Source organism: Arachis stenosperma, chromosome 2 (assembly GCF_014773155.1).
Source record: "Arachis stenosperma cultivar V10309 chromosome 2, arast.V10309.gnm1.PFL2, whole genome shotgun sequence".
Lineage (NCBI taxonomy): Eukaryota > Viridiplantae > Streptophyta > Magnoliopsida > Fabales > Fabaceae > Arachis > Arachis stenosperma.
Genome location: NC_080378.1, coordinates 48,950,500 through 48,956,097, shown reverse-complemented (window position 1 = coordinate 48,956,097; position 5,598 = coordinate 48,950,500). Strand labels below are relative to the sequence as shown.

Sequence of the window (5,598 nt, the reverse complement as noted above, 5' to 3'; positions counted from 1 at the left end):
GGCCCTAAGCACTTTGTTTTCCAGTATTACCACCGGATACATAAATGCCACAGACACATGACTGGGTGAACCTTTTCAGATTGTGACTCAGCTTTGCTAGAGTCCCCAGTTAGAGGTGTCCAGAGCTCTTAAGCACACTCTTTTGCTTTGGATCACGACTTTAACCACTCAGTCTCAAGCTTTTCACTTGGACCTGCATGCCACAAGCACATGGTTAGGGACAGCTTGATTTAGACGCTTAGGCCTGGAATTACTTCCTTGGGCCCTCCTATCCACTGATGCTCAAAGCCTTGGATCCTTTTCACCCTTGCCTTTTGGTTTTAAGGGCTGTTGGCTCTTATTCCTTTTCTTGATCCAATGAAATATATATATATATATATATATACATATATATATATATATTTGCTTCAAGAATCAAATTCATGATTTTTCAGATCATCAATAATATTTTTCGTGTTCCTCATTCTTTCAGGAGCCAATATTCATAAATTTCAAGATCAAAATCATGCACTGTTCAAGCATTCATTTAGAGAACAAAAAGTATTGCCACCTGATGAGCGGATAATTTATACGCTTTTTGGCATTGTTTTTAGGTAGTTTTTAGTAAGTTCAAGCTACTTTTAGGGATGTTTTCATTAGTTTTTATGTTAAATTCACATTTCTGGACTTTACTATGAGTTTGTGTATTTTTCTGTAATTTCAGGTAATTTCTGGCTGAAATTGAGGGACTTGAGCAAAACTCTGAAAAAGGCTGACAAAAGGACTGCTGATGCTGTTGGAATCTGACCTCCCTGCACTCAAAATGGATTTTCTGGAGCTACAGAACTCTAAATGGGGCGCTCTCAACGGCGTTGGAAAGTAGACATCCAGAGCTTTCCAGCAATATATAATAGTTTATACTTTATTCGGAAATTGACGACGTAACATGGCGTTGAACGCCAAGTACATGCTGCTGTCTGGAGTTAAACGCCAGAAACACGTCATGATCCGGAGTTGAACGCCCAAAACACGTTATAACTTGGAGTTCAACTCCAAGAAAAGCCTCAGCTCGTGGATAGATCAATCTCAGCCCAAACATACACCAAGTGGGCCTCGGAAGTGGATTTATGCATCAATTACTCACTCATGTAAACCCTAGTAGCTAGTTTATTATAAATAGAACATTTAACTATTGTATTAGTCGTCTTTTGACCACGTTTCATCTTTGGTCTCAGTTCTATTTTATTCTTCATCTTAGGAGGCCATTGAGCACGTTTTAGGGGGCTGGCCATTCGGCCATGCCTGAACCTTTCACTTATGTATTTTCAACGGTGGAGTTTCTGCACACCATAGATTAAGGGTGTGGAGCTCTGCTGTACCTCAAGTTTCAATACAATTACTATTACTTTCTATTCAATTCTCTTTTATTCTTATTCCAAGATATACGTTGCACTTCAACTTGATGAATGTGATGATCCGTGACACTCATCATCATTCTCACCTATGAACGCGCGTGACTGACAACCACTTCCGTTCTACCTTAGGCCGGGCGCATATCTCTTAGATTCCCCAACAAAATCTTTGTGGTATAAGCTAGATAGATGGCGGCATTCATGGGAATCCATAAAGTCTAACCTTGTCTGTGGTATTTCGAGTAGGATTCTGGGAATCCGGAAAGTCTAACCTTGTCCGTGGTATTCCGAGTAGGATTCCGGTATTGAATGACTGTGACGAGCTTCAAACTCCTGAAGGCTGGGCGTTAGTGACAGACGCAAAAGAATCAATGGATTCTACTCCAACCTGATTTAGAACCGACAGATGATTAGCCGTGCTGTGACAGAGCATTTGGACCATTTTCACTGAGAGGATGGGATGTGGCTATCAACCAAGGGTGATGCCTCCAGACGATTAGCCGTGCAGTGACAGCGCATAGGACCATTTTCCCGAGAGGATTAAAAGTAACCATTGATGATGGTGATGCCCTACATACAGCTTGCCATGGAAAGGAGTAAGAAGAACTGGATGAAAGCAATGAGAAAGTAGAGATTCAAGAGGAACACAGCATCTCCATACGCCTATTTGAAATTTCCACTATTGATTTACATAAGTATTTCTATCCCTTTTATTTTCTTTTTATTATTAATATTCGAAAATCCATAAACCAATTTAATCTTCCTAACTGAGATTTACAAGGTGACCATAGCTTGCTTCATACCAACAATCTCTGTGGGATCGACCCTCACTCACGTAAGGTATTACTTGGATGACCCAGTACACTTGCTGGTTAAGTTGAACGGAGTTGTATCCACACATAGCAGAGAGCCACAATAATAATCCCATATAAAATAAAGAATACAATATTGTGAGTATCACAATTTCGTCCACCAAGTTTTTGGCGCCGTTGCCGGGGATTGTTCGAGTATGGACAACTGACAATTCATCTTGTTGCTCAGATTAGGTAATTTTCTTTTCAAAAACTTTTTCAAAAATTTTCTTTTCTTTTCGTTTTTTTTTTAAATATTTTCGAAAAAAAATAAAAATCCAAAAAAATTAGAAAATCATAAAAATCAAAAATATTTTGTGTTTCTTGTTTGAGTTTTGAGTCAATTTTCAAGTTTGGTGTCAATTGCATGCTTTAAAAATTTCTCTTGCATTTTTCGAAAATTTCATGCATTCATAGTGTTCTTCATGATCTTCAAGTTGTTCTTGACAAGTCTTCTTGTTTGATCTTGATGTTTTCTTGTTTTGTGTCTTTTCTTGTTTTTCATGTGCATCTTTGCATTCATATTTTCCAAGCATTAAAAATTTCTAAGTTTGGTGTCTTGCATGTTTTCTTTGCATCATAAATTTTTCAAAATTATGTTCTTGATGTTCATCATGATCTTCAAAGTGTTCTTGGTGTTCATCTTGACATTCATAGCATTCTTACATGCATTCATTATTTTGATCTAAAAATTTCATGCATTGAGTATTTTTGTTGTTTTTCTCTCTCATCTTTAAAAATTCAAAAATCAAAAAATATCTTTTCCATATTTTCCTCCAAATTTTCGAAATTTTGGGTTGACTTGGTCAAAAATTTTTAAAATTAGTTGTTTCTTACAAGTCAAGTCAAAATTTCAATTTTAAAAATCTTATCTTTTTAAAATCTTTTTCAAAAATCATATCTTTTTCATTCTTTTTTATCATTTTCGAAAATTTCAAAAACCTTTTTCAAAATATTTTCAAAATCTTTTTCTTATCTTTATATCATATTTTCGAAAATTCACTAATAATTAATGTGATTGATTCAAAAATTTGAAGTTTGTTACTTTCTTGTTAAGAAAGGTTCAATCTTTAAGTTCTAGAATCTTATCTTGTAGTTTCTTGTTAGTGAAGTAAGTAATTTCAAATTTTTAAATTAAATCTTTTTATCTCTTATCTTATCTTTTTCAAAATTTTATCTTTTTAAAAATTTGATTTCAAAATATCTTATCTAACTTCTTATCTTCTTATCTTTTTAAAATTTGATTTCAAATCTTTTCCAATCAACTAACTAACTTTTTGTTTGTTTCTTATCTTTTTCAAAACACCCTAACTACTTTTCCCTCTTCAATTTTCGAAAATACCTATCTCTTTTTACTAACCCCTTTTTCAAAATTATTTTCGAAATCTCCCTTCTCTTTTCTTCTTCTATTTAATTATTTAATTACTAACACTTCTCTTCACCTCTCTTCATCTAAAAAAATCTGAATTCCCTCTTCTACATTCTTCTCCCCTTTCTTCTTCTACTAACATAAAGGAATCTCTATACTGTGACATAGAGGATTCCTCTTTCTTTTCTTGTTTTCTTCTCTTTCATATGAGCAGGAACAGGGAAAAAGGCACTCTTGTTGAAATTGATCCAGAACCTAAAAGGACTCTGAAGAGAAAATTAAGAGAAGCTAAATTATATTATTCTAAAGGTAACCTTTCAGAAATTTTTGAACAAAAGAAGGAAATGGCAGCCGAAAATAATAATAATGCAAGGAGAATGCTTGGTGACTTCACAAAGCCAACGTTCAAATTTAATGGAAGAAGCATCTCCATTCCTGCCATTGGAGCCAACAACTTTGAGCTGAAACCTCAGCTAGTTGCATTAATGCAACAAAACTGCAAGTTTTATGGACTTCCATCTGAAGATCCTTATCAGTTTTTAACTGAGTTCTTGCAGATCTGTGAGACTATAAAGACGAATGGAGTTGATCCTGAAGTCTACAGACTCATGCTTTTCCCTTTTGCTGTAAGAGACAGAGCTAGAATATGGTTGGATTCACAGCCCAAGGATAGCCTGGACTCCTGGGATAAGCTGGTCATTGCCTTCTTGGATAAATTCTTTCCTCCTCAAAAGCTGAGCAAGCTGAGAGTAGATGTTCAAACCTTCAAACAAAAAGATGGTGAATCCCTCTATGAAGCTTGGGAAAGATACAAGCAGCTGACCAAAAGATGTCCATCTGACATGTTTTCAGAATGGACCATATTAGATATATTCTATTATGGTCTCTCTGAATTTTCGAAAATGTCATTGGACCATTCTGCAGGTGGATCTATTCACCTAAAGAAAACGCCTGAAGAGGCTCAAGAACTCATTGATATGGTTGCAAACAACCAATTCATGTACACTTCTGAGAGGAATTCCGTGAATCATGGGATACCTCAGAAGAAAGGAGTTCTTGAAATTGATGCTCTGAATGCCATATTGGCTCAGAACAAAGTGTTGACTCAACAGGTCAATATGATCTCTCAAAATCTGAATGGAAGGCAACATGCATCCAACAGTACTAGAGAGGCAGCTTCTGAAGAAGCTTATGATCTTGAGAACCCTGCCATGGCAGAGGTTAATTACATGGGTGAACCCTATGGAAACACCTATAACTCATCATGGAGAAATCATCCAAATTTCTCATGGAAGGATCAGCAAAAGCCTCAACAAGGCTTTAACAATGGTGGACGCAACAGGCTGAGCAATAGCAAGCCATATCCATCATCTTCTCAGCAACAGACAGAGAATTCTGAACAAAACACCTCTAATTTAGCCAATATAGTCTCTGATCTGTCAAAGGCCACTTTCAGTTTCATGAGTGAAACAAGATCCTCCATCAGAAATCTGGAGGCACAAGTGGGCCAGCTGAGTAAGAAAGTCATTGAAACTCCTCCCAGTATTCTCCCAAGCAATACAGAAGAGAATCCAAAAGGAGAGTGCAAGGCCATTGATATAATCAATATGGCCGAATGCACAAGGGAGGAGGAGGACGAAAATCCTAGTGAGGAAGACCTCCTGGGACGTCCCTCAAGCAAGAAGGAGTTTCCTATTAAGGATCCAAAGGAATCTGAGGCTCATATAGAGACCATAGAGATTCCATTAAATCTCCTTCTGCCATTCATGAGCTCTGAAGACTATTCTTCCTCCGAAGAGGATGAAGATGTAACTGGAGAGCACGTTGCTCAATACTTAGGAGCTATCATGAAGCTGAATGCCAAGTTGTTTGGTAATGAGACTTGGGAAAGTGAACCTCCCTTGCTCATTAGTGAACTAGATACCTGGATTCAGCAAATTCTACCTCAAAAGAAATAAGATCCTGGCAAGTTCTTAATACCTTGTAC

General features: G+C 36.7%; 1 non-coding gene across 1 annotated transcript; it reads right to left on the bottom strand.

The window, feature by feature from the left end:
* Nucleotides 1–4,351: 4,351 nt before the first annotated feature.
* On the bottom strand, nt 4,352–4,455 carry LOC130964608 (small nucleolar RNA R71). Its single transcript, XR_009080696.1, has one exon. It is a non-coding gene; the product is annotated as a small nucleolar RNA R71 (small nucleolar RNA).
* Nucleotides 4,456–5,598: the final 1,143 nt, after the last annotated feature.